The 25,804-nt window shown below is 40.1% G+C and overlaps 1 long non-coding RNA gene across 1 annotated transcript in view; it reads left to right on the plus strand.

Annotated features, from left to right (window-relative positions):
• LOC138919399 (uncharacterized) overlaps positions 1-25,804 on the plus strand; it is a 60,334-nt gene that overhangs the window by 27,288 nt on the left and 7,242 nt on the right. The window lies entirely within an intron of this gene.

The following is a 25,804-nucleotide window of genomic DNA, read 5'->3' on the forward strand; positions in this document are numbered from 1 at the left end:
TTTTTTAGAATAATCATCTGTCTCTGGGGGTGGGAGGTGATGATGACGGATGGAACTTAAAGAGTTAACTGTGCTTTAGGTTGACTTTCAATCCACCCTTAACCTCATGCCTGTACCTTCTATGGGCCCCATGCCTCCAGTTCCCCAGCCTTCTCAGAGTTCTGAAGGGTGACTAGCTTGTTTCTTATTGGGTTGCCTCTATGGGCACATAGAATCCAGCCTTTTCTGTTCTGCTTAAACTGTTGTCACTCCTGTAATAGTTTTCATATGACAGATATTTGTTAATATTCTTGTCCACTGTTGTCCTCTTTGCTGTTCTGTTCATTCTGAGGGTTTATACTTTTGTATTCTTTTACTGACATGCAAGTGGGATTCTAGGAAAGAGTAGCAATAAATAAATAAATGTCTCACATTTAAGTAGATATGAATTTTGTAATTTGATTGATGATTACTTCTAAGTTACAGCTTATTTTTTGAGAGATATTGGACCTTAACGTATTGATAAATAAAATCCGAGTAGGAAACTATACACCATATTAGCATAGCATTTATTTCAGTGTTGATACCTGCAAAGACTGGTCTTTCCTTATGAATTAAACCAATAATATGTGAAAGTTGGATGCGCTAACCAGGTTAAGACCAGGGCCAGGGTTTGTCTTATTCAGTTTTGTGCTGATCATTCTCTTAGGACTTAGCAAAAACTTTTGCAAATAAACATAAAACAACAACAACAACGAGTTAATAGAACTGCTATTTTCTTCTTTCCTTCAATAAACATTTTAATGATCACCTATTAAGTGCAATGAATTGCTGTATGAACTGGTAATGTCATGGTAAATGAAACAGAGTCCTTGGCCTGGAAAGCTTCACAGTCCAGTGAAAGAGACTAGAAAGAAAACAGATAAATATTAGGCAATGTAATTTGTCTTAGTTTAGAAATATGCACCCAATGCGATGGGAGCACCCTTCCCCCTGAAGGTGACAAACATGCCTAGGTCATTTTTGCTTGATGTTCTTCATGTAGCATCCAAGGCTTTGGCTAGTGTGAAGGTTGGAAATGAGTCCATATAGCTATATGCTATATCTTAGATATACAGCTATATGCTATAGATGGATAGATAGATAGATAGACAGATAGATACTCTATCTTAGCTAGCCCTGTGCCTTAGAGAAGCTTCCCCAGAGATGGACAAAAACTCTAAATACATCTCCACAAGAGGCTCCCTAGGCTTTGGCCATTGGAGTCGTTCAGTGGAGTGTATGGGTTCAGAAATGCTCCTCAGTGCTCAGAAGAGTCCTGGGTAAGCCTTGGAAGTGATATTATTATTACAGTAATCACGTCATTGTTATTATTTGTAAACACGTCTGTGTAATCTTTGATGGCAGGTTGAAGGTCTTATTCATTTCAGGGAGGTCCCATGGTGCAGTGCAAAGAGTGTGGTCTTTGAAGCCAGTGGAGCTGGGTTTGAATTCCGTGTATTAGCTGTGTGACTTTGGTCTAGTTACTAGAGCTTGCTGCGTCTAAGTTTCCTACTGCATCAGACTGAGATAACACCTAACTCACAGATTTATTGTATTCAATAAGCAAGACTAGATAAAGCGCCAAAGGCAGTTCTTAATGGGAAGTAGATGCAGAATAAATGGTAGATATTATTTTTTCTTTCTTCCTTCCTTTACCAGGCAGTGAAACTCTCAAATGCAGAGATCATATGCTATTCTTACTGTAACCCCACCTTTAGTGCAATGCTGGGCATGACGTTGGCACTTAACAAGTATTTCTTGAATGAATGAATGAATAAAAGAATGTTTGGATTCCACGGGTTGAGGTATTTTCCTGATATATGAATCACTATTTGCCACTTTCTTCCTTTAGACTATACTTCCTTAACTATTTGCTGATATTAATAAATCACCATTCTTTTATGAGTTCCTGGATTACTTGTTACGTGGTGCTGCAAATAGAGCTAAGAAACACTAACATTATTTTTATTATTTGGGGGGGCGGTGAGGAAGATTGGCGCTGAGCTAATGCGTTGCCAATCTTCCTCTTTGTGCCCAAGGAAGATTGTCCCTGAGCTGACATCTGTGCCAGTCTTCCTCTGTTTTGTACATGGGACATCGCCACAGCATGGCTTGATGAGTGGTGCATAGGTCCACGCCCGGGATCTTAACCTGTGAATCCTGGGCTGCCAAAGTGGAGTGCGCAAACTTAACCACTATCCCACCGGGCTGGCCCTGAAACACTAACATTATTTTTAAACACCTAAATGACACTTCAGATCCAACCTTGCTTGTGTACACTGTAGTACAGAAAATAAAGAAGTGTCCCTGAGGTAAAAGAGGTGTCTGAAGCAATGGATTGTCTCCATTCTTAGTTTAAAAGACCATTTGGCAATCATTTCCTTTGGCAGCCCCAGAGAGCAGAGTCTTTGGCTGTGAGGCTCTACAATGAGAGTAAAGGCAAGAGGAGACCACCAGTGAGATGAGAATCCACGTGTCTTTTCGTGTTTTGGTAGCTTTCCTCCACAGAGCTATAGTGTGGCATTTCCCAATTATATCTTCATTCACTATTCTGTTCATAAATGCAAGAACAATGTTTGGCTAACCCATCCTTCCTCGTTTTCTAACTTCGGCAATAAAATTATATCAGGGCTGTTAGTTTAAAAAAAAAAAAAAAAGCAGTCCTATCCTCAATGTCATTTTACGGCAGCAATCTGGGTAGCATCTGCCTCTGCTCCCAATGGGGTCAAAGTCCCCTAGGCAGCCAGCATCTTGGACTATACAGAACTCCCCAGGCACTATAATTGGCATTGCACAATTTAGCACTGCGCTGTAGTGCCACTCTTTTGGTCAGCTTTGTCCTCCTAGTTATGTTGGAAGTCGTTTGTGTTCCGAGCCCATGCCTTCCTCATTTGTTCCCCGCTGTGCTTGGTACATGCCTTGCTCCAAAGGGATCTACTAGCCAATGGCCTCATGTCTGTTAGTTTCCTGAGTTCTCTGTACTAGCTGACTCTTTGAAACACCTTTTTAGATTAAACACTCTTACAAGGACTTCTTTGAGCTTATGCTTTTTGATTCTGCAATATTACTGTTGATCATGTCTTTTTCTTTCATTTTTTCCCAGGGGAATCTCACCTACTCCCCGAGCTCTAATTATGACTTCAATGCTGATGACAGCCAATCTGCACACTCATTTCCACCTCTTAGGAAACTCATACTCAATATACCTCAAAGGAAGTTTATCATCTTTTTTGCACAAATCAGTTTTCCTCTCTTTTGGAATTTATTTTATTCTACCTTGTATTTATTTAGTTATTTTAGTATGTTTCTCTTGATTTTAAACTCTCTCTCTCTAACTATACCTATTGATGTAAATATGTATCAATATCTCCGTGTGTATTTATCCCTATATCCTCTATCACTTGGCTTGTGCAGATGCCTAATGAATGTTTGATGGTTTCTCTTGATTCACTGTCCAGCCTTTTTATTTAAATAAGGTTGGGTCAGAAGGACAGTGCTTTGGGCTGAAGATCCTTCCAATCCAAGAGGAAGGAACAGGTCCAATGTGTTCTCCAGAGAAGATTATAGGGCTTCAGACAGAAAAATAAAAACTAAAATTGTAAGGGGGCTGACCCTGTGGCTAAGTGGTTAAAGTTCCCCGTGTGCTCTGCTTTGGCAGCCTGAATTTGCAGGTTTGGATCCTGGGCACAGACCTACTCCACTCATCAGCCATGCTGTGGAGGCATCCCACATATAAAAAGTAGAGGAAGATTGGCACAGATGTTAGCTCAGGGCTAATCTTCCTCAAACAAAAAAAGAAGAAGAAGAAGAAGAAGAAGATTGGCAATGGATATTAGCTCAGGGTGAAACTTCCTCACCAAAAACAATAAAATAAAATAAAATTGTAAGGACATAAATATAGTACATTTAAAAGTTGGTTGTCTAAAGGAAATCATTATGCCATTATGACACCAAATCAACTTAAGTGGGGTGTCTAAATTAGCTCCAGTTTGGATTTTTGAAGCATGTAGTGCTGAGATTAGAAAAATTTTGAGCAATCTTATAGGGGACGTGAGTTAAATCATCTTTTTCAGAATAGTTTTGGGGAATACAAATTTTCATTATTTCCAAGAGGTTTCAGGTGTGTTCCTTGAAACACGAGGATAGATAAGGAGGTTGTCCTTTAAGTTTAAGAGTTCCAGGGATGTTATCAGAAGCACATGGAAGCAAGACCGTGGAAGACATCCTCTCCAGTGGGTGTTAGCAATGTCCCACTTAGATTAGATGGAGGAAAGCCCACTGAACTTGCCGGGCTGAAGGCAGTTTAGACTGCAAAAGTGGTTCACTGCCTCAAACCCTTCCCAGTGAATCTCTCCTCTTGCCTGCAGTCATCTGTCGAGGTGCTTCAGAGTCACCAGTGTTGTATATGCCCAAACATCTCAACTGTGCAAAGACTCCCAGGTGAGAGAATTGGAATCTGCCATTTCAACTCTGACGTGTCTCCCTGGAGCCTCCGATCCAGTCTCTGTTTAGACTGAACCTTAAAACGCTAAATGTGGTGCTTAGTCTCCACTAGGCACTTGAAAAAGGGGCTGTGAAATGTACGGTGCAATTCATATCACGGCAAGAACATTTTAAAACAGCGGTTTCCAGTGCTTAAACAAGCCGATTAGTCAGCAGGGATTTCTGCTGATGCTTCTCGAGATCCAGAGTTAAGAATAGCGGGCTGTGTGTCTGGGTTTTGGGTTTTGAAATGCTTTGGTTTCTTGGGCCACGTTATCGCAGACTTCACTGCATTTTCAAACAATGCACATAATAAATGACTTCTCCAAGAATCACTGGAAGGCTTACCTGGATCCCTCGCTCCTTGTTTTGCACTCAGTAATCTGTTGCTTACATTTAAGAGCCTTCTGGAGGCTGTTTTCCATCTGACTCAATAGAGAGGCGCAGTTTTTCATGAGAAATCAGGTTGTTGAAGCGATTGTAATTCTTCTTCCAAAAATCTTGGCACCGAGAGTCAATTTACAAATGTATACATTTGGCCGGGTGACTTTGGTTCGCTCTGTTTATGATGGTGGGGTTTGGTTGAATTCTCAGGCCTGTACAGGGACATCTACATGCCTCAGTGCTTTTTATTAAACTGGCTTTTACATCTGCAAAGTCTCCAGTTAGATCCTATAATACGTAATTTAATTGGAGAAATTAGAAACAACAAAACTTTACATACGACGTTGAAATAGGAGTATATGAAGATTCTAGTCTTCCGGCAGTATTTCTAAAAGCAGTCCTACCTGACAGTAATAATGCCAGATGGTTAAGTAAAAAGGCTGATGGACTTATAGATCTTTTGAGTTCAGTTAGCACAGAGTGCATTTCTCCGCTTCTTTGAGTCCCCTGCTGTCTGTAACCAGACATAATTAAAAGATTAAAGAGACATTTGGAAATGTGAAGCTGGTCACTTTTTAATCAGGGAGATTGATTTTCCAATCCCAATGTGAAGGTGGAATTTTAAATAATTTATAGGGTAGAAATCAGTGGCTTGTCACAATTTGGCTAAAAGAATAAAGGCTAGGGGGGAAAAGGGACTTAATTTTTTTTTTCTTCTCTAACTGCTTTATGGAAAGGAGCACAAAGGAGAGTGAGCTATGATTTGGTTGTTATGGATGAGATGTTTCCCAGCCTCTGTATCTGCTAGAAGAATGAAGATTAGCTCAGTTCCCTCCCGCCCTCCTTCCTTTTCTCCCTCTGGCTGGAGGTCTGGACACATTCTCTTCACTACTCAGCAACATTTCTCTTTTATCCTACAGATACCAGTCAGGGTCCAATCAGGTTAAAACCGGAGTCTCCTGAACAGGGATCATGACTGCAATCCAGTGATGCTTCCACTAGCCGAGAGGGTGCATTGTGGGGACGCATATTCTCAGATACTACATAATCAGAGTCAGAGTATAGGAGGATTAAGGAGGGTTCGATGGTGCTACATCAGGGCACTTCTGGTACTAAAAGCAAAAGAGTCTTCCAATGGTAATGCAGGTACCAGTAGACATGTGCAAGAAGATATAAAATACATGTCTAGAAACCTTGGTGCTAAGAGAAGAACTCATTGATGGATTGACAGTCAGAAACCAGAGGAAAGCCTGCAAGGAGAGGATTGCCAGCAGAGGCTATTCTTCTAAAGGTATGGTGGGTTTGGGTCCAGGAAGGATTGGAAAAAATTTCTTCTACTCTCAGATCGGCCAAGTTTAGTCTTGAGTTTTCAAGACTAAATCAGACTTACCTTCAGACAAAGCAATAGGCTTAGTGAAATTTCCAGACTCAGTTTGCCCTCACCCAAGATCTCTCTGCTGCTTTTACAGTCTGGACTGACTTTGCCAAAGTGGAAGGTGGAATGGAGAAACTATTTTGTTCCACAAATACCCTATGAGGTCATCATTTCTGTAGATGAGTTGCCATTAAATTGCGTCAATCAATAAAGGGAAGGAAATGATGGCGGGCCCTTCTCCATTTGCTCTTAGTCGCCTGCCCTTGTTCCTAAGGAAGGAAGGAGTGGGATGGAGAAGAAGGTGAGGGCTAGACAGTGCACACTGTGCTGCAGGGGAGGTGGCAGGGAATCACTGCCACTGGAGGGAAAGAAAGATAGAAGAAGCCATGGGAGAAGATGGCTTCATGTGGCGTCTGTCTGCCATTAATTTGGTGGGAACAATTAGAAGCTGGGAACTAAGGCATTTTTGCCACTCTTCAAGATACATCAATTGAGCGATTTATCTATAGGAAATTTTCTCCCATAGAACTTACTGATAGTGGTATCACTGTAACAGGGGCCCAGAGCTTCTTAAAACGAATTGGCTAAGATTCCTAGCCTTCCCCTTCTGGCTACCGAGATGGTGATGAACAGATCAAATGTAGGGACCAAAAACCAGCTCTCCAAATAGCAAAACATAACAATGAATTTCTGAAGATGAACAGCATTTGAGGGCTACTTTTTGCATCCATGCATTATACCCATGTATTTCTGTTCCTGTGCAAGGTATAACTATATTAGAGTTCTATCATTTCTACAACCCTGGCTACTTGCCTATAACCCTAAAGCAGGGTTTCTCAACTACAACACCACTGACATTTGGGGCTAGATAATTATTTTGGGGAAAGGCTTTCCTGGGAGAGGCCTCTACCCACTAAATGTCAGTAGCATCATCCTCCACCCCCACTTGTAGCAACCAAAAATGTCTTCAGATACTGCCAATAACGGCTGGGAGAGTGGGGCAAAATTGCCCACAGTTGAGAATCACTGTCCTATAGAAACCTATAATTCATATTGAATTAGTAGGCCACTTACAAATCAGGTTGAATCTGTACTTATTTATTAAGCTTTCCTATAAATAAATAATGAGACCACATTAGCCATGTGCCTGTGGGTTTGAACCACACAGGAACCATTCTCTCATAATTGTTACTGACTCTGCACCAATGTCCCAACACAGTCCTTAATAAAACTTTCAGCACGCAAAGTTTTACATTACCACCTTTATTTCAACTCTCTTCCTCTTTTCTACCTTTTGTAGTGCCCCGCTCCCACCCTCTTAATCACCAACTGAATGTTTTCCAGAGGCGATGCTTAACATAAAGAAATGATTCAGCAGTGGTGGAGTTTCAGGCAGCGGGGCTCCAGTAGTCTGGGAGGGAGTTCTCCATGAGAGCGCTCCAGTTCTTAAATCCTACCAGGTGGAGGCCACCAAATCCTTCTAGCTGTATGGTTGGCTCTGTCTGAGCAGATCATCTTATTAGTCTCCACTGACAAGTGGCCATCATAGTTTTGGGTAGTTTTGCTAGGAAACAGATCTGGTTTTGAAGAGAAGGATCTTGTCTCGAAGGAAACGAAAACTCTTTGCCCCAGGAAAGGAAGAAATGCAATCAAGGGTTCTTTCAGAGCTCTTGGCCCAAGTAATTTTGGTCAGGTTAAGTGTGTCAGCAAATGGAACAAAGTGTTGCCATCATAGATTATGAAATGCAGAGTCTAACTTTAATAAGGTTACCAGTAAATGTGGGAGTTCTGGGTCAATAATGGGGGACCTGGGTGAGTGAGAACCAAAGAAAGATTAGTAAGACAAACAAACCAACAACAACCTGTAGGGTAACTATAAACAACTATTCATTTGAAAACTTTATGAGAACAAGCAGTAAAATTTCTAGCTGTATTAGCATAGGGTTGCAAATGCATGTTTGTTCATCAGGTATATGTTAGAGGGGACCCTGTCACAAGGGTCCTCTAGTTCCAAGGGTAACTGGAGGAGGTAATGGACATTCGGGGCCATTGATACCAAGGTTTGTCTGAAGATCCAACCAGTCCCTCTCAAAGCAAAAGTTGGTCTGTTCCTTACAATTCTCCTGATTGAAAAGATTGAAAAAGAAATAATCTTGTTGGTTAAAAATTCTCATGCTATGTATTCTGAAAAGTTTCTTCAATTGTCTTACTAGAAATCTAAGTGTTTATTGAAATAATAAAATGAAATGAAAGAACATGGGATAAAGTCCTAGGCAATCTGTACCGTGCTCCTAGCTTTCTTGAGCAGGGATACTAGTCTTGTTAAGTACCCAATTTCCTTGAAATCTGTAGAGTAGAGGAGGCAGTGTAACGAGCAAGCTGTGATCAATGACTGTCAGGCCTCTCCCTTTTAAATCAACTCCTATCTATCTTTGGAGACATGCCGTCTTTCCTGTCTGTACATATGCGTTGCCTCTCTTTCCTGAACCATTTTGAGATGTCTGGTGAAAACGACTTGGCATATAAATGCTTGCTGAGTTTCCAAGCTCTGTAATGACTGCTTCCCTCCCCACATAAATGATCTGCTTAGCCTAAGACTTAGGGCCGTCTGTCTTTTAGATGACTTTCAAACATTGGGTAACTTAACTCACTCCTAGGTGATCTCATTCAGTTTCATGACTTAAATACCGTCTTGCTTGCTGACGTCTCCCGAATTGCTGATGTCTCCCAGTCCAGACTTCTACCTGAACTCTTACTTCTTATTCAATATCACCACTTGGATGTCCCACAGGCCTCTCAAACCTAACATGTTCAGAACTTTAATTCCTGACACCCATCCAGCAAACCTGTTCTTCCTGCCGTCTTCCCTGACACAGCAAATATCAATCCCACTCTACCATTCGATCAGGCCAAAAACCTTGGTATCATCCCATCTCTCGTTGCCTACAGCCAATGCATCAGTAAAACCATTGGCTCCACCTTCAAAGAACATCTATCCAGAATCTAGTCATTTCTTCCTGTCTGCATGTCTATATCTGACCCAAGCCCCCCTTGTCTCTTGCCTGGTTAAATGCAACAGCTTCCCAGCTCATCTTTATGCTTCCTTGCTTGTGCCCTTATATCCATTTCCTCTGTACAACAGCTAGAGGAGTCCTTTTAAAATTGCTTCCCTGCTTAAAATCATCCAGAGTCTTCCCATCTTAGAGTCAAGCCAATGTGTTATGGACAACAAGGCCACAATGATCCTCCCAACTACGCATCCTGCCCCTCTTCCTCTCATTCACTGTGTTCTAGGCCCTCTGTCCTCCCTGTTTTTCCTTGAGCCCACCAAGAATTCTTCTGCATCTGTGTCTTTATTTCCGCAGGTAGCAACCCAGCTTCCTCCCCTACTACCTTTGGGCTTCTGCTCCAATGTCAGCTTACCAGTGAGGGAGTCCAACTGTGTAAAGCAGCACTGGAACTTTCCTTGCCCCCGACTTCCTACCACCTCTCTACCCACCTTCTCTGTGTTATTTTTCTCCGTGGCATTTATCACTTATACAATTATATTTGTTTCCTTTGTCTCTCACTACAGGAGTGTAAGGCTTACGAGGGCAGGACTGTGTTTTGTTCACTGCTCTATCCGTAGGGCCGTATCAATGACTGATACCTTCTGGGTGCTTAGTACACATTTGTGGGAGGAATGGTACCTTTAAATTCCATTTAAATGTTACTTTTGTAGGAAACTTCCATGATCCTCTAAGTCTGGGTTCAAAGTCCCTCTCACAGCTGTCTGCGCTTTCCCTGTTGTCGAGCTTCTCACACTGCATGATGATTTCATGGTTAATTCATGAAAATCCATAAGAGCTTGAGTAAGCTTATTTTTTTCACCAATGAATCCCCAATGGTTGCAAAGTGGTTGGCACATTGTTGACACTCAAATATTTGTTAAACTGAGTATATATCTATAATGAAACAGGGTTATAATTTATTGAGTGAAAATTCACATAATATAGAATTAACTCTTTTAAAGTATACAATTCAATGGCATTTCATACATTCACAGTATTGTGCAACCATCACCTCTTTCCAGTTTGCAAACATCTCTATCATCCCAAAATGAAACCCCATACCCGCTAAGCAGTCAGTCCCCGTTCCCCAGTTCACCCTAGCCCCTGGCCACCGCTAATCTGCTTCCTGTATCTATGGATTTACCTCTTCTGGATATTTCACATAAACGGAATCATGCAATATGGGACTTTTTTTATTAATGAGGTTTTAATACATGTGACTTAGAAAGTCCTTACTATAGCAGGACTCTGTTTTTAATCCTACTGGCATGTGTGGCAATAGGTTTAACCTGTATCTCTTTCTTACTTTTAAGTGCATACTACTTGAAAAGGCCAAATAAATTAATGTGGAGAACTTTCTTCCAAGTTATCACTGGTATTTTACCAGAAGCCTTTTCCTGTGCAATGACCAATCCTTCAAGCCTTCATCTTTTCCCCCAGGCTCCCCATCAAGTATCTTTCCCTCCATTTCCCCCTCAGTTTACCATCTCCTCTCCTGCCTTTTCCTTGATGCATGCTGAGATGATGGTATTGGCAATAAAAGACTAAAGCTGCAGGGGAGTGATGAAAGCCCATAAAATCGTGAAAGGTAGGCAAAATCTGTGTAAGAACTTGTTCCCCAAATCGGAATCTTTTTGAAGCTTAAAGGAGCTAGTTTAAGGGAAAAATAAAGAGGAGTTTTATTTTATGTTGTCGATTGGATACATGCAGAACTTGTTACCCTGGTGAAAAGATAAATAGCTTTAGGGTTTAGACAAATATCCAGACAATAAATCAATAACAGGCTGCTGAGAGGAAGCCGGGGAGAGGAGTTAACATCCGAGGGCAATTATCATTCTCTCACACAAATGCCCCCTCCTTGGGGCGGGCACTGGGCTGCCTGGCCACTGGTGGGCCCCACGGCAACATGTTAACTGCAGCCTCCTCAATTGATCTCTACTAGACTGGCTCTTCCTCAGAAATCTGCCTGGAATTGCAGTCAGCTTCAGATTTGCAGAGGCGAGTTTTACAAACTATAAATGAACTCGCCCTTGGGTTCAGCATTAACATATTTCTGACTTTTGGCTATTTCAGAACTTGGAGGTGAGCGGGTGGCAGAGGAAATGAAAGGCATGGAAACCAATAAATGATTTCCCTTGTTACCAACCACGGCTTCGAATTTTATCTTGGAGGAGGCAAAAGTAATGTTTTGGGATTACTTTCGGTTTTCAATAAGCCCAGTTAACTAAGAGGAACATCTGAGAACTAGTCAAATAATTTCAAAACTTTGTGTTTGCTTAAATAGGGAAGACATAACACGTCTATTTTATGTTTTGACTTTGGCTTAGATTTTTACTTAGAGATTTTGTAGTCATTTATAATTTGGGGGAGAGGGGCGATAGCTTGAGCCTGCTGTACATAATTCAATTTACTGTAATATGCCAATGCAACTGTCTGAGCTGATTTAGTCCTAAAATGTTGCATCATTTACTGGACTGATGTTAATATGTATGGTTTCAACTAGGGCATGACAAAGTTTCTCTGAAACAAACAAATGAACAATAATCAAATATTGTTTCCTCTTGCCAGTGAAAGCTGGCTGGCTAGATGGATGGGCCAAAGAGAACTAAAACCAGTGTGGTAAGATTTATTTTCAAAAGCTTAGGCCTCTGAAATAGGCAATTAGAAAAGCTCACAGGACTTCTGACTTCTGAAACTGAGGGTGTGCTTTTTTTTTTAAAATCTCGTGCAATTCAGCGTAAAAGTGAAAATAACATCAAGGTTTCAGGCACAATGCAGAGATTATTAATCTGGGAACAAAAGGCATTTGGCCAGTTAAAGTAGTAATTTCAAACAAGGACTCTGACTTTCCCAGCAATGGCTGAAACCCAATTAGGTCTTTCCAACTGGAGTTGGAGTTTGTTCATCCAGATGATGCGGTTTGGCATAATAGAGAATGAGTAAACTTTCTTAGGTGGGAAGAGAGAATCAAAAGAAAATAATGTCATGGAGTAGCCTGTCGTAAGCCAGTGTTAACAAACGGAAGGTGCATTTCCTAGTTAAAGAGGACAGGTTAAATCTTAGGGGTAGGATGTCACTTGAGAAGAGCCAACAAATCAGAAGAGAAATGTTGTTGATTTGTGTGGTTCCCAGTAGGAAATAACTAATCAACTCACATGAATTCATTTAGGATCTGCTTCATGTCCAGCCCTGTGCTCTAGGCCTGCAGAACCTTATCTCATTGGGAATCCTTGCATCACTTGTCATCAGCAGCAGCATCACCACCACCATCAACGCAAGCCCCATGTAATGAAATATGTGTCAGTCGCTTTGAATTTATTTCATTGAATGTTGGCAAGTCCCCCGCAAAGGAGATATTATTTTTCCCATTTTGCAAATAGGAAAACTCATGTTCAAAGAGTTTAAGGAACTTGCCTGAAGACTTTAATCAGTGGCAGAGTCAGGAGGAAAGCCCAGGTGTGACCACAAGCTCCATCAAGGCATCAGGCTGAATGTCTGTGCAGAAGTGTATGAGTGTATATGCTTATATGAAACATAGATTGTTGAACTCTGGGGCAATTATAGGGATTTCTGGGCCATCTGTTTTATAAGTCTTCCCTAACTAGAATAAAGACCAGGATGATAAATATTCAACATTTTCCATTTGCATCCCATTGTTCAGTTAACAGAAATTCAAATCAGGTGGTCAGAATCCCAGACAATCCTCATGGCCCAAAGAGTCAACACAACCATCTTTCTTAAAATTAAAACCAAAAATTATACATTTTCAACATCTATTAACCTTTTCAGAATTTACTGAGTTTTTTAAAATCTGTGTTAGATCTTCTTAGTTTTACTTCTCAATTATTTGAGGAACTTTTCATTCAAAGCAAAGCTGAAATTTTCTTTTTCCGTATGACAAATTAGATACGTTCTCCAACTATTTCCACTTAAACGTATCAGTATATGTGACAGCTATTTTAAGTCATTTGGAAAGTCACCCTTGGAGCTTTAAAATTATTTTTAATGTGCACATATAGAGATGGCAAGCAGCAAACCTTTTGTTCTTCCAAAGGCGCTTCCTAACAAACAAGTAAAGTACATCTACAATCATGTTGTGTTTACCTTGGCTAAGCTTTATTTGATAGCCCTACATCTTTTTAGACAGATATAATTCACATACCATTAAATTCACCCTTTTAAAGTGTACAACTCCGTGGGTTTTAGTATATTCATAAAGTTGTGTAACCATCCATTTTCACTATCCCGGAAAGAAAGCTTAACCCATTAATGGTCACACTCCTTTCCTCCTCCCCTTAACCTTTGGCAATCCCTAATCTACTTTCTGGCTCCATAGATTTACCTATTCTGGACATTTTACATAAAAGGAATCAAACAATATGTGGCCTTTTGTGTCTGGCTTTTTTCAAGTAGCATGATGTTTTCAAGGTTCATCCGTGGTGTAAATGTTTCAGTAATTAGTTCTTTTTTATGGCTGCATACTATCCCTTTGTATGGATATACCCCATTTTGTTTCTATATTCATCAGTTGTGAACATTTAGGTTGTTTCCACTTTCTGGCTATTATGAATAATACTGCTGTGAACACTCATGTATAAGTTTTTGTGCAGAAATATGTTTTCAGTTCTTTTATATACACACCTAGGAATGAAATTGCTGGGTTATATGGGAACTATGTTTAACCTTTTGAAGAACTTCCAAACTGTTTCCTACAGCAACTGCACTATTCTACATTCCCACCAGTAAGGTATGAGGTTCTAATTTTTCCACATCATCCCTAATACTCATCATTGCCTTTTTTAAAAAAATTAAAGTCATCCTACTGGATGAGATGGTATCTCATCATGATTTTGTTTTGCATTTCCCTAACGACTAATAATATTAAACATCTTTACATGTGCTTATGGCCATTGTATATCTTCTTTGGAGAGATGTCTATTCAGGCCCTTTGCCCATTTTTTAATTGGGTTATTTGTCTTTTTGTTGTTGAGTTTTGAGTTCTTTATATTCTGGGTACTAGATGCTTATCATATATATGATTTGCAAACTTTTTCTCCTATTCTGTGGATTATATTTTCACTTTCTTGGTAATGTCCTTTGAAGCACAAAATTTTTAATTTTGATAAAGTCTAATTTACTTGTGCTTTTGGTATCATGTCTAAGAAACCATTGCCTAATCGCAGGTCAAAAAGATTTATATCTCTGTTTTCTTCTCAGAGTTCTGTGGTTTGCTATGACATTTAGGTCTGTAATCCATTATTGTACATGGTGTGAGGTAGGAGTCAAACTTCATTTTGGCTTTCTATTGCTAAAATTAAATGTCTTGGCAGAACAGCAGAGTGATTGCAAACTCAGGCTCTAGAGTCCACCTGCCAGGGTTTAGATCCCTCTTCTTCAGTTGCTAGTTGTGTGATCTTAAGGAAGTTCCCTAATTTCTCTATGCCTCACTTTTCTCATCTGTAAAGGGAGCTAGAGTAGTAACTACCTTATTAGTGTGCATTAAAATTCAAATCATAGAATTGCCATAAGAATTGAGTTCTGTACATTTAAAGTGCTGACACACAGTGAGCATCGATTATTAGTTATCATCTTCTCTGGCTCCATGAACTCTCTTACATTTAGGACTATCTCACCATCTCCTCTAAGTACGCGCTTTCAGTGGCGGGCTGGGTTACTTACCCCAGCGTCTTATCAAGAACAAGACTTAATAGATAGATTTTAATATACCTTGAATATTCCAGGAGGGTTGGACGTGGGCTGAGTTTGTAGTTGTAGCTCACCACAAAAAGAAGCAAAGCTTTGGGAATGGGCGTTTCCAATCTTTTTTGGAGCTTCACACAAATAAAGGGATGAAATCAAGGCAAATGTTTGCTGGGGCTGCCATAACAAATACCATAAACTGGATGGTTTAAACAACAGAAATCTATTTTTTTACAGTTCTAGAGGCTAGAAGTGTATCTTCAGTTTCCTCTTTTATCCTCTTTGGCAACCCTCCCCCACCCCAACCACCGCTGGGGGCCAGTCCTCTCATCCAGCTAGCATCATTTTGATCACATAGAAAATGAGACACAAAAGGAATTAGTTTCTACAAATGTGCAAGCAACTTAAAATGTCACCTGTCCATCCAATAACGGACTTGTTTCCCAGGTAGTACCACCAAACTATGAACTATGTGTATTTGGCCCCCGATAGGAGGAAGCTCTGGAAGTCAAGCCCGTGTCGAAAAAAGGGTGCCAGCCCTGATTTGATTTTCAACACTCTCTTGGCAAGGTGCTCTGCTTCGGGTCCCTCTGCTACCAATTGTCCCAGTGCTCCCTGCAAGACCAAGCCTTTTGCTCAGGAAGCTGGTGTGGCCCTTATGACCCATCTTTGCTGGGCCCCCATCCACATGGATGGGTTCTGGGAGAAACCAGAAGTTACTTCTTCCAGAGGTGGTACTTTTTGATGCAGAAGTGAAGGCAATGATTAATTCAAAAACTGATGTATTTGTTGTGAAATTCAGACGTCTGCAATAAGCCAGTGAAGGAAATGCTTTGGAGAGAGACATGTTTCTGTTAACTCTCTAACCATTTCACGTCAGCAACTAACTGCCTTCACAGAGAGTCGGTCCTACTGAAAGGAAAGGTCCTTAATTTGGGTAGTTTCCAGAAAATGTTTACCAGGAAACTTTCAGTTCACACAGCAAGAAGCTTCCAGGTTATTTAGAATTACTTGTCATCTAATGTGAACTCAAGAGGCCCACCCAGTGGCACAGCGGTTAAGTTCGCACGTTCCACTTTGGCAGCCTGGGGGTCGCCAGTTCAGATCGCGGGTGTGGACCTATGCACTGCTTGTCAAGCCATGCTGTGACAGGTGTCCCACATATAAAGCAGAGGAAGATGGGCACAGATGTTAGCTCAGGGCCAGTCTTCCTCAGCAAAAAAGAGGAGGATTGGCGGCAGATGTTAGCTCAGGGCTAATCTTCCTCAAAAAATAAGAAAGAAAGAAAAATAAATAAGTAAATAATGTGAACTCAATATTCTTAAAAAGAAAAGACAAGGGTTAGTGCTTTTTGAGATTTAACTTCAACTAATGAATACACAGTCTCTAACTTCAAGTAGAGGAGCAGGCAGGGGGTAAAAAGTGTCGCCTTAGGGAGACTTTTGTCAAATGGATAATTCAAAAAAGTCATTCCTTTTGAGCCTGGAGTCATTAACTCCTCTAGTAACCAACTGTGAGAGTTATGTTTGAGCTTGTCTTGAAAATTACTTTAAAAAAGGAAGAGGCAAGGGGCTGCTGACTTGGCTGCCAGTTTATTTACAAGTCTTAAGCAAGAAGCTGCATATACTTGTTTTAAGATCCGTTTGGAATACTACTGGTGCACTCCAGTAACCTTACAGGAGAATCCATCTGTGTTAAAATCAGCACCTGCCACAATGTGGGTCAGGCTCAAAAGTTGTCACAAGACTTGAAGGTAAGACCTGAAACCATAAAATTTCTGGAAGAAAATATAGGCAGTACACTCTTTGACATCAGACTTAAAAGAATCTTTTCAAATACCATGTCTACTCAGACAAAGGAAACAAAAGAAAAAATAAACAAGTGCGACTTCATCAGACTAAAGAGCTTCTGGAAGACAAAGGAAACCAAGATCAAAATGAAAAAACAACCCACCAACTGAGAGAAGATATTTGCAAATCATATATCTGATAAAAGCTTAATCTCCATAATATATACAGAACTCATACAAATGAGCTACAAAAAACCAACAACCCATCAAAAAGTGGGCAGAGGATATGAACAGATATTTTTCCAAAGAAGATATACAGATGGCCAAAAGGCACGTGAAAAGATGCTCAACATCACTAATCATCAGGCAAATGTAAATCAAAACTGCACTTAGATATCATCTTACACCTGTTAGAATGGATATAATCACCAAGACAAAAAATAACAAATGTTGGAGAGGTTGTGGAGAAAAGGGAACCCTCATATACTGCTGGTGGGAATGCAAACTGGTGCAGCCACCATGAAAACAGTATGGAGATTTCTCAAAAAATTAATAATAGAAATACCATATGACCCAGCTATCCCACTACTGGGTATTTCCCCAAACAACTTGAAATCAACAATTCAAAGAGACTTATGCACCCCTATGTTCATTACAGCATTATTCACAATAGCCAAGACGTGGAAGCAACCCAAGTGCCATCAACTGATAATTAGATAAAAAAGATGTGGTATATATACAATGCAATACTACTCAGCCATAAAGAAGATGAAATCGTCCCATTCACAACCACATGGATGGACCTCGAGGGCATTATGTTAAGCGAAATAAGCCAGACAGAGAAAGACAAACACTGTATGATTTCACTCATATGCGCAATATACACAAACTTCCAGACAGAGAGAACGAATTAGTGGTTACCGGGGGAAGGGAGGTGGAGGGTGGGCACAAGGAGTGAAGGGGCACACTTAGATGGCGTATGACAAATAATAATTTACAACCGAAATCTCACTACATTAGCTATTACGACCACAATAAAAAAAAGGTAAAAAAAAAAAGTTGTTACAGACCCTACAGTAACTCATTCCTCTTTTTTTTTTAATTCAGGAAAAGTATATTAAAATACTTGTTCTTATATCAATCATTTGAGCGGATCAACTCAAAGGAAACTATTTTATGACAAGCTCACTATCTCGTGCCTTGTTCAAAATGTCCAGCTCATCAAAGTGCTATCAGCTCTGTTTGTTGTATTCATATTGGTGAACATCAGGAAGAGAGAGAGAATTCCAACTATCACAGCATTGGGGGGGCGGGTACATTAGTTTGCTAGGGCTGCTGTAGCAAAGTACAACAGACTGAGTGGCTTAAACAGCAGAAATTTATTGTCTTACATTTCTGGAGGCTGGGAAGTCCAAAACCAAGGCGTTGGCAGGGTTGGTTCCTTCTGAGGGCTGTGAGGGAAGGGTCTATTCCAGGCCTCTCTTCTTGGCTCATAGATAACCATCTTCTCCCTATATCTGCCCTCTATGAGTGTGCCTGTGTCCAAATATCCTCTTTTTATAAGGACACCAAGTCATAGTGGATTAGGGCCCACTCTAATGACCTCATTTTAACTTGTGTAAAGACCCTCGCCCCCAATAAGGTCACAATCTAAGGTATTGTGTGTTAAGACTTCAACATATGAATTCTAGGGGGACAAAATTCAACGTATGACACAAGGGGGCATGGTGTAGCATTTAGTGAAAACTTGTAAGAACCACCCACTGCTGTAAAGGCTGCCATCCCTGGTTCCTCACTGATACACTCAGTACAATAACCAATGCTTTCAGTGTCTCAAAAACAAACCTCCTAGAAGCAGTCAGATTAAGTTCACTGTGTTCTGTTAACTAATATACAAATGTGTCCAGTAAGTTTTGGAAAAATTTTCACCCAAAGATGTAAAGAGTTTAAAAACTCCACATTTAAAGGAACATCATTTTAATTATCAGAGACATTAACTTATACATCAACACCCGTTTCACTGATTTCTCATTCTGAATAACTGAGGTTCCTGTATTTAAAATTGTGCTGTGGCCTATTCCATTCTCATCCAGAAGATGCCTAGGACAATGTGTCCTCAGCATTGAGTAATCGAAAACAATTTTCACAGGACACTTTGTTAAGATGCCGTGCTTTAGTGACTGATAGATCTGCCTCTTAGACTTTGTATTACTTTGGGCACGTCACTTAACCTCCCTGTGCTTCTCTATTTGTCTGTAATGTGGCTTAATAATACCTGCCTCACAGAGGTGGAGAGTCAGATGAGATAATATGGGCAAGCTCTTAGTTTGGGATCTGGTGCATAGTAAATGCTCAATAAATGGTAGATGCTCCTACTTTATTACTATACTTTGTATTGTTATACACCGAGACTGTGGATCAGGGACCAGGTCTGCAGAGTCCACAGGCTAATAGCTGGTAGAGGAGGCCACTTGTCATGAAGGGGAGCTTTCTGAGTCAGAGGGTGGCTTTATAAGCAGGGTGATGCTAAGGAGAGAGAATGATAAAAGGATGTGATATGACCCACACTCCCAACATCCCACACATCTCCATAAACTGCAAAAATCCCAGTATTACTGAGGGCCAGTCCTGATGGCCTAGTGGTTAAAGTTCAGCATGCTCTGCTTTGGCAGCCTAGATTCAGTACCCAGGTGTGGAACTACACCACTCATCTGTCAGTAGCTGTGTTGTGGTGGCGGCTCACATAGAAGAACTAGAAGGACTTACAACTAGAATATACAACTATGAACTGCGGCTTTGGGGAGGAAAACAAAGAGAGATAGAGAGGAAGATTGGCAACAGATATTAGCTCAGGGCAAATTTTTCCCAGAAAAAAAAAATCACAGTATTATTGATATGATTGGATTGCCTAGATAAGTCGGCATGAAATGGAGCTTGGCATGAATCTGGTATAGAGTACAAAGTGGAGACAAAAGTCAGAAGGGAACAGAGACAGAGGAATGTATGAGTAAATAAGATCTGAAATTCACACGGTATTAAACCCTCTCATCACCTACAAATAAATGAATGAATGACTGAGTGAAGCCTATGTAAGGTATGATTGATCCATTGATATAAAATTGGAAAACTCCTCAGTCAATCTTGTTGCTTTTAACATTCTTCAATACAATTTGTCCCTTGCTTAATTACCAGTTTTCCTTCCTAAAGCGTAAGTCTTGGCCTTGCTTTTGGTTCTCTTGTCCATATAATAATCTCTCTGTGTAACTTTCTCCCATACAGCATATGCAACTATACCTATTGCTTTCTCTGTATTTCTGGCTACTTCTAAGTGCTCATAATCCAATTGAGACACTGCTTAATGGAGAAGTTCACCCTGATCTGCAGACAATTCAAGAAAATCCAGAATCTTCCTCTAAACCATTTTTCCAGCCTCATTTACCATCTTTTCTTACAACAAACCCTCTACTCAGGGCAAGTAAGTGACTTCCTGTCCCCCTGACTTCCCATTTTCCACGTTGGTTTGTCTTCCTGGAATAAGGCTATTTATCTCCATCTCTTCTTCAGCCTCTCCTCCCCACTTCCCACCTAATGTACACACATGAAAGTTTTGTACACAAGCTCAAAAAACACCACCCCTGCCCTCCCACGAAGAAATAATTCCACTGGTTCTCCCATGGTATTTTCTTCTGATGCCATCACACACCTCATCTGACAGTATTTTCAGTTGTATTCTTAACCATTTGCATGGCGAGACTGTAGATCTCCTCTCCCCTCCCCAGAGCCTAGCTCCCTGCCTGACGTAGAGGGGGAATTCAATACAGGTTTTAATGAAGGGGTAAATGAATGAATGGAAGTGAACAGTAGTAGGGAGAACCCAAAACATCATAACCCAAAAATAATCTATATGTGTGTTTGGAATGTATTTTATACACACATTCAGAGAACATCAAACAAAACTTCAATCACAGCAGTGAAGCCAGCCTGTGCAGATCCCAGTTGGGTGGGGTGGCCTGGAAAAAGGATGGGAATCCTAACAGGAAGGGAGGAACCTCTCGCCAGCCAACTCCCCATGCCCAGCTTCAGTGGCTTATCTAGAAATCAGAGAGAGTCCAAATGGCTTGGCGCTCAAGGGTACAGGGCTGGGTAATTAATAAATGATTGTAATACCTTTGGAAACGGAAGTGCTATGTAAATGTCAAATTATAATAATACAAAAATAATCATCTTCCATTATCTCTTTAAACATGTAAATGGCATACCCTTTTTAATCTAAAGTGGGTTCAAGAAACAGCAATAAGTTTAACAGGAGGTGAGCCAAATGAGCATGCAAACCCATTCAGTGCTCTAAGCACAATTACAGTGCTGACCATCAACCCTGAAAACGAATTACAGTAGCTAATGACAGGGAACAGTAATTAGAATGTTTTTAGAAAATTACTTGGAAACAAAATTGTCAACAAAGACCACTCAAATATAACTGTAAACAGCTTAAATAACAGAATAATGCAGTGGCCTGTGCCCCGAGTGACGTGAAGAAGATGGAAAACACATTGAGGGTCCCAAATCACTGTCTTCCCAGTGATTATGTACATTGTTTTTAACCTCAGTCTTTCTGGGTCATTCTAAATGCGGTGGAGAGCCAAGTGCCCTTGAACATTCTGCTGTTTAGTAAGTCTTATCCTGGTTCACTCATATATTCTGGCTAAGTCTCCCTTTCCCCTCTCCTTTGCATTTTTTGTTATCTTTGGCATTTGTTTTTGAAAAACATGCGCCTCACTTGGAACAAATCCACTAAAGCAAACAACCTTAAAACTTTCCAAACAGCCCCAACTGTTGCGATCTGCAGCCAGCCCAGATCCTGAGCAACGCATCTCCCAGGGTTTACCACGCCTGTGGAGATCCTGGCGGAAGAGCTTCTCGTGAGCTATAATAGAAACTGACATTTACATAGCTCCATTTTAATTCCCCAGAGACTGGTGCAGCTCAACTCTGTGATAAGCAAGGGGGTGGGGGGGAACGAGTGCAGAGGAAAAAAAGGCGTGGGTGGAGGAGGGTCTGGAAAGGGAGACAAAAGGACACATTGCAAGCCTTGAGACTGAAAAATGTTCTCTTAGTGTTTCATTAGTAACAGAGCAAAATGAGGGAAATTTGAGGAGAGTTGCTGCCGTAAATTGCCACTTTTTTTTTTCCCGGAAAAAAACGTAAGTATAACTCCTCATTTTTGGCGCATAATGGAGGAGCGAGCAACTTCTTGCTGTTGTGTGCTTTTCAAGGCAAAACAAGCAGCATAAATTCATTTTAAAAAGAAACCGTATTAAGTAGATTCTTTCTAGAATGTGTATTCCACATGCTTCCCTGACCAGATAGCATCCCAAGCAGGGTAAATGTCTTGCTATCGAGGGCTCCAAGGTCATCAATAGAGCCAACTGCCATAGAAAATGCTGGAATATAATTATGCTTGGCATCTAATATTTAATCATTTTCAAAATGTTTTGGTTCACTTTGGGGCAGTTTTCTCTACCTCTGGACTTTACTGTCAGGCTGGCAGATGTCATTTTTTGCAACCCCATCCACTTTTCAATTTCCTGCTACTTACATACTATGGCCTAAAAATTCCATCTCGTGAGAATTGGGCCAAGAATGAGCCTAACTGGCTTTTAGTAAGAGCCTGTGAGTAAAGTACACAGGTTTTGACGTTCATTTTCCTTCTAGAATCTACTTTTTACTTTTACCTATTTCTTGACCACATTCCAGAGATTTGAGTTGACCATATAAATGGGGTACCACTGAAATGAATAAAAGGTAAATTTATAGCTAGAATTTAGACATCTCATAGAGATTTATATGAGATGCTCAGATTACATATCACTTTATTTCAATTCTTTGGCTTTTAATTTCCTATTTTCAGGATGATACAATATGTTAAAATTGTATTTATTTTAGTTAATTTAGCTTGTAAGTTTTCCACTAATAGAATGAATATCATTCTATTATAGAGAATTTGTTATACAGAGAAAAGAAACAACTGAAAAAATCCACAGTCCTAAAACCCTAACGTTACTATGCTTTGCAGTTTGGTATACTTCTTTCATATTTCTCCTACTCATACTTTTGCAAACACAGTTATATTGACTCTTCCATACAAATTTATGTGCTGGCTTTTTTTTTCCTTTCACAAGGAAGATTGTCCCTGAGCTAACATCTGTGTCAGTCTTCCTCTATTTTGTATGTGGGACGCCACCACAGCGTGGCTTGACAAGCAGTGTGTAGGTCTGAGCCCAGGATCCGAACCCATGAACCCCAAGGCGCCAAAGCAGAGCACACAAATTTAACCAGTATATCACTGGGCCAGCTCGTTTATCCTGTTTTTAACATGCGCTATCTCATAACTGTTTTCCTTGTTGTTGTATATCTTTATGGCTATCCTTTTAATGACTACAGAATATTCTACTGAATAGCTATATGTATCATTTACTTAACTATTTTCTTATTTTATATGTAATTTAGAATTAGATATAAAATGTCCCAAATTCTCCTTTCTTTCAGATAGTCATATATTGTTTTACTGAGACCAAGTCATCCCTTCTGAAATGAGTTTAGATTGTTTCTAGTTCACTAGAGAGAAGTTTAGATTATTTTCAATTTTTACTCATAATAAAACACTGCAATGAACATCTTCCTGAACATAGCTTTTGTTGTTTGATTGATTTGTCTTAGGATTACATCCTTAGGAGTCCCAAAAGTGGAATTACATTGAAAAAGACTATGGCAATTTAGAACCAACTCTTAGAAAATGAGAATTTTGATGGGTGTTGGAAGCCATAGACAGCAACTGAGAGCAACTCCTAAACCAGTTGGCACGAACCCCAGAGATAAGAGCTGTTGGGCTGGGGAAATGTTTCCCAGCTCTGCTGCCACACTGCTCAAGTGCATGCCCTGCCGTCCAATGGTAACAAGGGCTTTGCAATGTTTTAAATAAAATAATGTGAAAAGCGTACATGAATCATTATTGAAATATGGCGTCGATGTGGGGAAATCTGTACTGTGGCAGCAATACACCTGTGTTCAGGTTCATTCTTGGGAGGGAAAAAGGAAAAAAAAAAGTGTGAGAGAATCCTTAGAAGAGTGTCCATCCAGAAAGGACCTAAAGTCAATTAGCCTGAAAGCCAACACTTTATATATATATGTACACATTTTCTTATACTTCTGTCTTTACTGGCTGTCGTATGAATGCGTTGGGATGATTTTGGCAAGTAACAGAAGATCCAAATAGAAGCTTATACAGGAAGGTGTTTATTATTTCACATAACAAAAATCCATAAGTAATAATAATATTAATAATACTTAATTCAAGAAATAACATTAAGGACTAAGTCCCAGGTATTATTCTACATTCTTAACACGTATTAACTCATTTACTCCTTTATACAAACCTCATGATGTATCCCCAACTTGAGATGAGGCAGCTGAGGTATGGAGAGTTTAACAATTTGCTAAAGATTATACAGTGGAAGATCCAGGATTTAAACCCAAGCCATCCAGCTCTGGATCCTACTCTTAACTATTGCAGTAGGGCTATTCCCAAATAGTTAAGTCATTATTGATTGTATTCCAGTTGGTTGGTGCCTAGAGTGTGCTGGTTTTAAATATTTGCTGTATCCCCCTGGACCTAGGTAATTTCAGCTTTCTACTTGCTGTCTTCATCACATCAACAGTGTCTTCCCTCATGATTGAGAGAAGCTCATTAATTTGAAGGATCACAGGTATGATAATGTCCAGCAAAGAAGAGTTAAACATTTTCTTTCTCTCTTTCTCTTAGAATTTTTTTATTACTCAACTTCTTAAAAAGTATAACACACATACACAAATCTTAAATGGTGAATTTAATGAATTTGAATTGATGAATTTTTACAACCCCCAATTAATCATCATAAAGATCAAGATATTTACTGGCACCTCATGCCCCCTTCAAGATTCCTATAATTTTTCTGATGAAATTCTCCACTTTTATTCTATTTTCTCTTCTTAAACACGTTAATCAGAATTGCTTTTAATTCCTTGTCTGATATCTCCAATATCTCAATCACCCTTAGGTCTACGTATATTATCTGTTTCTTCTTTTGGTTTTTGTCACTTGACCCTATTTATTCATATATTGGTAAATTTTTTACTGAATGTCAGACATTATGTATGGAAAATTGTAAGGCTCTGGTTGATGATATTTTCATCCAAAGAGGATTTAATTCTTTTCTGGAAGGCAGATAGGATGTTTTCAGATCAACCTGATCTGGTTGAGGGTGAATCTTAAGCTTTGATAGGCTTGATCTTTTAATGGTTTGTTCTTGCTCCCATGGTAGAGTCGTCTGGGGTCTCAACTGTACCAAGGCTCTTGAGTCTTGTTGGGACCCACACTTCAACCTCCATCTGCTCATCCTCTTTGGAAACTCCAAACCCCAACTTTTTCCAGCCCAGTGAGATTTCTCCTGTCCCCAGCTATCACTTTTTGCTCCACCTTTACTCTCCACACCATTAATTCATAGAGGTAGAGGCAAATGTGGGGCTTCTTTCTGTATGTCTCCTCTCTCTCCAGGATTTTAGCCACTCAAGTCTTATCTGCCTTGGTTGTTCTTTTATGCCTTTCAATAGTTGCTTTAAATATTTTATTCAGTTTTCATAAGGAGGGAAAAATCTCTCCAGAATTCCCCCAGCAGAATTCCCCTTAGTTCCCAATGGCAGAGATTGCCTAAAAGAGTCAGTGACGAAGGGAATGAAACCATCATACATAGTTTAGACCAACTTGGGCACATGGGAGGGTGGCCATTGGAGAAAAATTGAGACTTTCCCAGAAAAAAATGGGGGGAACTGGGATTCCAGACTGTCTATTTATATAATGATGGTTTTTCTTGGTCATCACATGTTTGGATTGTATGCAGCTCTCCACAATCTTAATCTTCTCCAGAAAGACTCAACTCCAGATTTAGAATTTTCCTTCCTACCTTGTTT

This window comes from Equus caballus, chromosome 20, assembly GCF_041296265.1.
Source record: "Equus caballus isolate H_3958 breed thoroughbred chromosome 20, TB-T2T, whole genome shotgun sequence".
NCBI classification, from domain to species: Eukaryota; Metazoa; Chordata; class Mammalia; order Perissodactyla; family Equidae; genus Equus; species Equus caballus.